This window comes from Phalacrocorax carbo, chromosome 1, assembly GCF_963921805.1.
Source record: "Phalacrocorax carbo chromosome 1, bPhaCar2.1, whole genome shotgun sequence".
Classification (NCBI taxonomy): domain Eukaryota; kingdom Metazoa; phylum Chordata; class Aves; order Suliformes; family Phalacrocoracidae; genus Phalacrocorax; species Phalacrocorax carbo.
Window position 1 is genome coordinate 7,820,032 of NC_087513.1, and position 10,786 is coordinate 7,830,817.

The following is a 10,786-nucleotide window of genomic DNA, read 5'->3' on the forward strand; positions in this document are numbered from 1 at the left end:
GAAAAAATGGCAAGTAGAAGCAACCCCTCAAATGGAAACCCTGTTGGGAAACGTGCCAGGTCTTAGTGATATTTGACCCTGGGCTTGATTCAGATTTTGTCACAGGTCCCTTTCCTGGGGAAGAATAGTCTAAACCAAAGCAATGAGACCCAGACAGGAACTCTGTCATTTGGGCCCCACTCTGACACCATAATGCTAATAAATGCATAAGACAAAAATAATATGTCAAACTAATAATATCTTAAATGAGTATCCAAACCCTTCAGCAAGAGTAGATCTGTAAAAATCATTACATTTCCTTCCCTTTTCAGTGTCCCTTGCATAAATAACCTCCTTTCAATAGACAGAAGCTATGCAGTAATGCAATCAAACACAAGCCTGACATTTCTCTCTCTGTAGTGCACACAGTTGAGGCCAGGTACCACTTCTCCTTTGTACCCTCTATCCCAGCAGCCAGCCAGAAGAATCAGGAAGCCAGAGAGAAAGGAAAGAGATTAAAGGAGATGGCTGCAAGTGAAACAGTGAGTGCCACGGGAACGACTGCAAAGAAGCTGCCTGGAGTCCCGTCTGGGTCTCCATTGTGCCCTGTACAACTCTGTTCACCTTGGGGGAGCCTAGCAAACAGAAGTAACCACATGTGTTTACCACCTGTACATCATATTCTCCAATAATCTACCCAAAGAAAACAGTATTTCTTTAGACAAGAAAGCAAGGGAACAAGTAAGTGAAGAAGAGGGAAAAAATAAAACTTGTATAAAGAGAACATCAGCTTTGAGGCTACAACCTATGGGTTAAGATTTTTTAATGGGTTGTTTCTCCGTCCTCACAGAACTCAGTATGTCTAGAACACATTTTTTATAGCTGGCTTTCTATAACATCAGCTTGTTCTCATCTCTGTAACTAGTTTATTGCAGCTATGATAATAATTGATCAACTTGTAAACCTGATTATAAAGTCTGCTCCCTCATCTGCTTCGTTCCTTGGCTGACTCTTGCTTTTGAAAGCAGCAAGGATTTATGGTGGTGGCTGTCTGCGGCATCCATCCCCTCCCTGGCTTGCCAGAGGCGCAGTCTGGCTCCCATGGAGTGGCTGAGGATGTCTGGTTACATACCTTCCAGTCATTAACCCCACCTGGATCCAGTCCTAGCTGAAAAAAAGAATATCAAAGTTGTGGAGGGAGTCAGAACGGCTGGCAGAGGGGAAGGAATGGCTCTGTCTTGTATTCTAGCATCCCCATGGTCCTCATGGGTCACACTTGTGAGGTACTGAACTGCACAGAAGTGGATGCCCTTCAAACAGCCCTCTAGATCCGATAGTTACGATGTTGCCTAAGGCACCTGGAGGACCAAGATAGACAATATATTAAGCAGGAGATACCTGAGAGGGATCAGTTGCTACTGGGGACATCCACAGTCTACCTCTTGAGAAATCCAGTTGTCAGGTGGAAACAGGATTCAGCAAAGGGTTTGACATCTGGATATCAGCCTGCATCTCATCAGGAAGCTGGACCTCATTTCTGCATGCACCGATGATGTCTCTCCCTTTAATACCCAGGTACACCCTCCTCTGGAGAAAACAGATGGTTACTGTGCTGCCTGGCTGTGCCATAAGGAACTTACGTGTTGCCAAAGCCATTTCTAATCTCATTGAAAACACTGGAATGGGTTGAGAATTCCAGATTATGAGTACTGAGAAATTATGTGTTCTCAGCAAACTGAGCACCAGGACAAGAAAGAAGTGCTCTCTGCCTTTTCTCTGCAGCACTGTGCTTCAGCCCTCAGTGGGGAAACCATGGAGCTGGGTAACCTAGGAGCCAAGTCCTGTGCTCAGGGGTAAAAGGGAAATCCCACCTGAAGGCCCCGTGCCAGCTGCAGCTTGGCTGTGTGGTTGGACCCGTCATGCAAGACCAAAAGAGGAAGACATTTGTTCCCTGACAAAACAGCGTATGGTCTCAGGTGCTGGAGCACCTGAATGAAGCAAATGAGCTAGCCCATGCCATGCCATGAGGCTCTGCACGGCTCGAGTTCGGAAGCACTATTACAGCCACGTTGTCATACACGAACCCTAAATTAAGACAATTTATTTCCACATGAGGAGATTCACCATGCCCACACGTACCTAAGAGAGATGATCTAGACACCCAGTGTCAACTGGCCTTGCAAGTAACAGGTGCTTTAATTTAATTACCAGTGCTTGAAAACCCAAATCAAAGTCTCTGAGGATTAAAAAGATGGCAATTGACTGACATGAAAGTACTTAACCTTCTAAGCCAAGATGTCCCTTTAGGGCTGAAACAAGTAAAGAAATCATTGCCATGATAACTAGATTAATCTTTCTTCTCAAGGACATGAGGCATCCAACTAAGCAAGACTTTAGTAGCAGTAATTACTTGACTTAAATAAGTGTATGTATTAAGTACACAAATACACTAATTTTATTCGTACCACTGGTGGTAATAATAACGGTGAACAAATCAGAAGGATTGTTTCATGTCCTAAGGAGCTTTAGAAGCACTAAGGAATTAAAGATTTGTTAATAAAGAGTGGTGAATAAACAAAAATTATAGAAGGATTTTAAGAAGCCTGAATAAGCTACAGAAATCAATGGAAAATAAATGAGAACCCAGAGTAAACTAGTTTATAGTAAAAATCCCTAAAAACAATAATGTAACATGGTACAGGTGAAATAAGGTCAGTGTGTCTCTTTCCAGAACTGAACAGACGAGCCCACAACACAGAACCCACCACAGCAGAGGCCCTTTTCTCGGGAAATTCAGGACAGATATAGATGGTGATTCTGGCAAAGGTGTGTCAAGTCAAGAAGCAGATCCCAAAGACAAGGGTAAAACCAGAATGAGAGAAATTTGCAAGAAGATGGTCAGAACATAAATATCCAGGTATATTACCTTAACATCTTTCTCCAGTTGTACATTTATGGAGATACTTGAAATTGTAATAAATAAATAAAGCCCTGCTGCTTCAGAAGGGGAAATCTGTGATCAAAGAGTTCTTTCAAGGTGCCATTAAAATTAAGGCATTAAATTAATGCCTGTACCAAAGCACATACACAGGTATTTAACCAGCTCTGGGACTTTTATTTTTGAGCTGTTGGCAATGTTAGAGCCTAGGCCCCTGACCAGGCTTTGCTCACTAGCAGCATTATCTTTGATTCAAGCATCAGTGCATTTTAGTGTTTTGGCTTAAGGCTCAAACCTGCAAAACACCAACTTCACTTAAGAAGTGCTGAGCGCCCTCAGCTGTCTGAAAAGCAGTTTATTTTCTGCCAAAATTTGAATTCTGTGTTTACTGCCTTGAATAGCTTTGGAAAAATTCTCCTTATCTTCTTTTTCTTGCAAACTAAATTCTTCCCAGTATTAACCCCTCTCCCAGTGACAGTCAAGGGCAGACTCTGGATTTCTGGCCTGTTTTGCAGAGGACGAGTGCTGCATGTTTGCCACCAAGGGGGGCAGATTACCCCCGTTGTGCCTGGGAGGCAGAGCAGAAGTGCCGAGAGGCTGGAGCTGGCATCCCTCTAGGATCCAGGCATGATTGAGGGCCGGGGTACCCCTATGTGGTCTGCAGGGCTGATGTCCACTGCAGGCCTCTCATTCTGAGTCCACCTGGTGATAACATCCTCTCTTGATCCCGTAAGTTCTCTCTGCCTTGGGATTCACAGTTCTCAAACACGCTGTATGCCACCATAAACCAGCACAGCTGCTGAAAGAATCAGCCTGTCTTCCCCTCTGTCACAGAATCACAGACTGGGTTGGGTTGGAAAGTACCAAGAAAGCTCATCTTGTCCAACCCCCCTGATATGGGCAGGGACAGCTTCTGCTAGACCAGGTTGCTCAAAGCCCCGTCCAACTTGACCATGAACACTTCCAATGATGGGGCACCCACAGCTTCTCTGGGCAGCCTGTGCCAGTGTCTCACCACCCTCAGCTTAAAAAACTTCTTCCTTGTGTCCAATCTAAATCTACTGTCTTTCAGCTTAAAACCATTCCTCCCTTGTCCTATCACTACAGATCCTGGTAAAAAGTCTGTCTTATAAGCCCCTTTTAAGTATTGAAATGCCTCAGTAAGGTCTCCCCAGACCCTTCTCTTTTCTAGGCTGAACAACGCCAACTCTCTCAGCCTTTCTTCACAGGAGATGTGTTCCAGCCTTCTGATAGTTTTCATGGCCCTCCTCTGGACCCACTCCAACAGGTCCAAATGCCACTTCTTCACAGTCTTCCACCAAAGCTGCCTGAGCACATGGTGAGCCAACACAAGAGAAACTGATTTAGTTAAAAACTTACCCAGGTTAAAATCTCTGATCTGGTTCACTCTGATCTGGCTGTCTGTATGTCCCCACCTGCACTCCTTTCAAAGGCAGTGCTGTCTTACACAGGCTTAAACAGTACACAAACTTTTCACTCCAAGTCTCCTTGCAGGAGGTGCATTCCCAGGCATGCTGGGGTGTTCCTACAGTCATCACAGTGATAAGCCAAGGCTGCAGCTCAAAAGAAATATTGCAGTTTGTGAGATGTGCTTGAAAGCTTCATTTCCACTCAGTAGCAGCCACAGTATCTCAAGAGCAAGACGAGGATATGGTCCCATGCTGATACACAGCTCTCAGGAGTATTGCTGAGGGTTCACAGCTTCTGGAGGCAAAAGATGCTCCCTAACAGAAAACCCAGATTGCTCCTACCATGGGAGTGATCTGTGGTCTCTCTTTGGGAAGCTCTGTACTCACACAACCTCCGTAATGTTATGTAATTGTTCTCTTAGTGGTTTGTAACACCTGACATGGTCTTTGCTGCATCCTGTCAAAAATGCCAGGGCAGCTCAATTGACTATGATGGCAGTATTTCCCTCTGCTGGATTGGGTAAAAAGAGAAATAGCAACGAGTGCACTTACACAACCCTTCAGAAGTTACATTTTCACACTTAGTAGGAAAGCAGCTTGTGGAATCAGAGAGCCCTTCAGCCAAATATAGCAAGATGTTGGAGGTAAAACAAATTAAGGGCATTTATGACTGAAAATATTAAGAAGGGGATTTTCAAACGGAATCAAGTGGTAAAATCCATGAAGAACTGGATGCATAATCCATTTACCTCCAGGCTTTAGGTAACAGTTATGCCTTTTAAAATAACATTATGCTTTCACCCAAAGATTTTTGTTTTGACCATCTCTTTGCAAACAGGAAGTAATGTTTCCTTTATGTTGTGATGCATGATGGGAACCTGGATAATCTCTCCCCATGGCCCATATGGTGGTACATGGCTGCAGACATTGTTCTGCTTTAATAAAGAACATGAGTGCACTTCAGGAGAAAGAAAACAGTATTATATGCAAGAGATTTTTGCCACAGTACTTTCAGAATAGAGGCTTCCTCAGCCCCGCTCCCACCTGATTTCCTCTTGCAGCTTTAGAGAAGCACTGCAGATCTCCCCTACAGGGAAATATTGAGGAGTCACTTCTTCCAAAGGGAGCATGCTATGCTGGACAGACTTCTGCTCTCCCTCGACAAGGTGCTCTGTCATTGCTCCTTGGCTGTCCAAGACTTCTCTATCTGACCTGGAATCCTCATGTTTCATTCTCCTCTCTCCATGGCTCTCCAATTCCTTCTCAATAATTCCCTAAAATAGTCCCACTGCCACTTTTGACCATCCTTAGGCAAAAGTAAACCTCCCTCCTCTGCCTCCTAGCCCTCAGGCACAGTTGCTCGTTGATCTGCCTGTGTTTTCCTGGTATAGCTGTACTTGGCAGCAGTGCCACATTCCAAAGGCTTCAGACATTTTCTCAGTCTGCTGCCTTCTTGGTCCAAATTTCACACTCAGAAAGAGCAAAAGAAAAGGGCAAAGATGCCGTTGTTTTTAAACACTTGTGGTATTCTGAAGCTCCTGACCTGTTCAACTAACGATGATCTGGAAAGAGAATTGGTGCCATCTGTTGGAACAGAAAAACAAGGACAGTCGTCAGTTTGACTTTTAGCTTTTCTGCACATTTATCCACTTCATTTTTTCCTTGCCTTTTATCATCAAGGGTGTAAGGACAGAAACAGCAACACCTGCTGGCGCGGCAGCTGTTGAGTGAAATGTCCTGCTTCCTGGGTAGACGCCAGTATCTGTCGAGTAGTCAAGGAAGGCAGCCTGAACAAGGATCCTATAGTACTGTCAGTGGCAGCTATTCTGCAGTCACAAATCAGTTCGCCTCTTCTGAACTGCCAGAGACAGAGTCACGAAACCACAAGACTTGTGGCTAACGTTTTGCTCTTCTTATCAGCAAAAAGTCTAAAGCATCCTACTGACAGGCAGAAAATTACTTTGTCATCAGGACTCCTACGGCAGGGCCACGTACCTAGAGGAAATCGCACAGAGTACTCTTCTCGGTTGGTGCTCTTGCTAGACTGAGAATAAGAGGGGACATTTTTGCCAATTTGACTCCAATCACAAAATTTATTAGAAAAAAAGATTACAGATAATATTTTTGACTAGTGATGGAATGAGTTTGTTTCAGGAAAGGAGTCAGAGCTGCTGATGAGGAGTTCCAGCAACTCGGTACAATCAAACTGCAACTCATTTGAGGAAGAAAAAGCTGAAAAGAAAAACTGTTACAGCACAATTTCTCTACATACCAATAAGCTCCGAATTAGATCATCTAAAAGCTGTGCCAGAAGTACTATTTTTACTCTTCTATGTCATTGCACAGGGATGTTATATAATTGCGGTTGTAAAAGAAGTTATCCATTCGGCTGTATGTGGGAGGGAAAATGGTACATGACACTATTCAACTGCGCAGAATGGGCCAAACGCAATTAGCTCAATACATTCTTTGGCACTATCTTTGCTTCACATATCCTCCCCACAACAGAGTTATCAGGCTGAAAACATGGTCACATTTTTTCTACTATTTTATTTCTGTCATCTCTTGGCTTCCTGGACTTCCCATTTGATGATTCTCCCTTTGAAGGCAATAACAGTATCAACAGAAATAGGTTCAATACTGGACTGATAATCAAAAATCCATGATGATCCCAGATTGAACAGACCATACCATCTGTTAATGGCAGATAAACATTCAGATTGTACATCTGACTTTCATGCTCTTTGTAGTTATGTTACTGTAGATGATAATCTAAGGCCTGACGCTGCTTAATGTAAATTTTACCAGCTGGCTCTGAGCCCTCTCCAGGCCATGGTAGCATTTAATTGTGGGAATAAATGAATGTGTTTCATTACCTTACTTCTCTCTAGGTTACGGTGACATTCATCACACAGTGCTGCTGACTGCAGAAGTTGGATGCACTTTGTAACGTCCCCACTCTCCCACTTAAACTGGTCAAAGCCTGCAAAGAACATATATTTATGGTGTTTTCAAATTACCCATCAATTGGAAATTGAGCTTAATCAGCAAATTTGAAGTCACAGCAAACACTCCAGCATTACATTGGCAAGAAGCCCAGGTATTAATCGAGGGTAGTAGTCCTTCCATGGACCTGTGGATACCTCTGTGGACAGAATAAAGCAAAGCCCTATTAGGAACCCAAGCTGCTCAGAGGAAGAAATCCAGATGGTGTAGTGTATATTCGTAGTGTCCTGAGAGAGAAGTCAGTCTTTGGGCTGCATCTGTACAGTATCTATGGGATCCTGGCCAGTATCAGGTGTTCCCAGCAGCTGCCACAGCAACAGTCAGAAGCAAGAAGGCAACACTGAGACTAGAAAGACAGGAAGAGCATGAGTTCCACATAATATAAGACAGACAGATAAAACTTAAGCCCTATGTGTATATACGTAGAGATATACAGAGAGGCATGTTCTTTGTATCAAAGCTTTCTGAAGTTCAAGCCTCTATCCCAGCTTTGTAGATTCTCAGGGTTCAGCTCCTGGACAACTGCAAAAACAGTATCAAAGCTGTTAGCCCAGGGTGATGTGAAGATAATTCAGCGCAACCCTCCGTCATTTCAGACTAAGCTAAGCTGCATTATCTCACATTCGCTGTGGAGTAAGGGTGTACACAGACACTGTTTCCATGGCTTAGCTGCCACAAGGGAAATTTTTAAGTAACTTGACTGAATCTGAACCCTCAGACCCAGAGCTGACCAATGTCTTTTTGCAAACAAATGTTATGTAGTGGCTTGGGGAAAGCCAGACACTTTTCTATCTCTTGCCTCCTAATATTTACCATCTGTACCGTACAGTATAGATAGCTGAGCTACTCATAACTCAGCCCAGCAGCTCAGACCACTCACGGGAGAGTTAGAACAGAAGTCTCCTTCCTTCACAGAGCCAACACGCTCCACTCCTGCGTGTTACCCGTGACCTGCAAAACAGACAAAACAAACTCACCACATGAGAGACTGTGGTGAAGAAAAGATCTGAATAAAATAGGTGGGCCCAAACAGTTGTTTTCTCCATTGCATTCCCACAATGCTGATGTCTGAGAGCAGAGTTTCATGCAAACCCTTTAATGTTCCTTAGATAGAAGCAATTTTTCCTTTTATGTAAAAAACTTGAAGTGTCTCTTTTTTTTATTTTTCACCTCCCCTTTCTGCAAAGACCTTGATTTTACTTTGGCTTTTAAAAAGCAAAAGGTTTCATTCCAATTAGAATCAGATACATCACTTCTGGTTCCAAGCAACTCCCTCCATCTTACAACTGCAAACATGGACTGTTCTTGCATTTGGATCTCTTCGAAGAATTGCGGACACATAGATCTTATTGGCAGTGAAGCACACATCGAAATGCTAAACTGCTCACCCAAAACTTGGATATTTGCTGTCTAAATAAGATCTGTTCCCAAAAATGAATTCTGGGTAGTAAAAACATCTGGGATTACTGTGGGAGCAAACACCTATGACAAGTGTAATAAAATAGCAAATGATTCTTTAAATTCCTCTGACAACTAAAACTCAGTTGATCTTTGTTGCTCTTCTTTTGCCTTTGCTGCACACACAGTAAGGTCCTGCAGTTTGCAAGAACTTAGCTCAGACCTTAAATAAAAAGCCATGAAGCTGCTAGTATTTCTGTTCTTCATTCTCACAGAAGCTACCTTTATTGCCCCTCTAGCTCCCATACACTCCTGTCTGACATACCAGTCGTGGGTGCAGTGATGGGAGATGACAGTAATTCAGAGATCACACTCTAAAGAAGAAGAGATCTCAGCATACCTGCAAGGAGCCAGATTCCATTTGTTAGCAGTGTAAACAGAAAGCACATGGATTATGGGTTCAGCATGCATAAAGCTGCTATTGTACCTGTTCTTTACCAGGCAGGTGGTCCCAAATGTTAGCTGGTTTTATTTCAAGGGAGATTTGTAGCCTGCACCCTCAGTTCAAATGCTGAAGTTCCTCAGCTCCCTGCCAGCATCCATCATCACCATGCACCTCTCTCTTCTCCCTCATGCTGGGGAATCCCTGGCTGCAGTGATTGGAGGGCAGCTGGGGAGACCATTCCACAGAAAGGCATGACTTCATGAAGCCAGAGACAGTTCACAGGTCCAAGGAGATATCGAAGCAGCATTTTCAAATCAAAATAGCTTATTTTCAAGCCATGCAGTTATTTAATTAAAGACTGGTATTTTCCACATGGAAAAGTGTCATTTTAGCTAAAATAGCATTTTTACCATTGAAAACAAAGGAACCAAAACATGATAGCTGGCCCTATTACCTAAGAACAGGCACTGCGGGGCACCTCCCACCCAGCATCCTTTTAAGGACAGTCATTAAGGATGAACTGCCCCAACTAACTCCATCCCTGGGAACCAGGCATTTAAGGACTTCCAGAGCCAGGCACCGCATCCAGCCACAGCATTTAACAGCCATTATGGGGCAACACCACCATAGCGTGGCAAACCCCATCCTAATTGATTTGATCCTGTGGCAATAATCACTAAAACATCATAACACCCTGTGTGAAAAGCGCTCCTTTTCATTCGCTTGCACCTGCCGCCCAATCCCATCTTTCAGGCCTCGTGCAACAAGAAGCCTTTCATAGAATCATAGAATCGTTAAGGTTGGAAAAGACCTCTAGGATCATCAAGGCCAACCACCAGCCCAACACTCCCAGGCCTCCTAAACCATGCCCTGAAGTGCCACATCTACATGTTTTTTGAACACCTCCAGGGATGTTGACCCCACCACCTCTCTGGGCAGCCTGTTCCAATGCCTGACCACTCTTCCAATGAAGAAACCTTTCCTAATACCCCATGTAAGCCTCCCCTGATGCAGCTTGAAGCCATTTCCTCTTGTCCTATCACCTATTACTTGGGAGAAGAGACCAACTCCCACCTCGCTACAACCTCCTTTCAGGTAGTTGTAGAGAGCGATAAGGTCTCCCCTCAGCCTCCTCTTCTTCAGCCTAAACAACCCCGGTTCCCTCAGCTGCTCCTCATAAGACTTGTTCTCTTATGAATATAGACATGTTCTCTTATGAATACGAATTCCCTAATCATCCCTCTTGATGCTGCTCTCTGCTCCACGACATCCTCCAACCTATTTTTCTCCTGTGGAGACCCACGACTTTCCCCCCGACGGGCAGCGTGCTCCCCCCCACGACCTTGCTTCTCCTTGATGGACTTTGTCTCGGTTCCCGCTCGGCTGGCGGGCCCTGGGCTCCTCGGGGCGGGAACGGGGGCTGTGTGTGAGGGGAGGGGGACGCCGTGTGCCCGGGAGAGGGCGGGGGCGCTGGGAGGGGAGGCCGGCGCCCGGGGCAGGGAGGCTCGGCGGGGCGGGCGGGAAGCGCGGAGCTTGGGAAGTCCCCGAGGAGGAGGAGGAGGCGGCGGAGGCGGGGACAGCAGTCAGCTG

At 44.7% G+C, this 10,786-nt stretch overlaps 1 long non-coding RNA gene across 1 annotated transcript; it reads right to left on the reverse strand.

The window, feature by feature from the left end:
* Positions 1-1,583: 1,583 nt before the first annotated feature.
* LOC135311965 (uncharacterized) lies at positions 1,584-10,774 on the reverse strand. The gene is made up of 7 exons (XR_010371549.1): positions 10,539-10,774; positions 9,239-9,421; positions 9,077-9,151; positions 8,234-8,304; positions 7,431-7,492; positions 7,224-7,330; positions 1,584-5,931 (listed from the first exon to the last, which is right to left on the reverse strand). It is a non-coding gene; the product is annotated as an uncharacterized LOC135311965 (long non-coding RNA).
* Between the last annotated feature and the right edge of the window lie 12 nt (positions 10,775-10,786).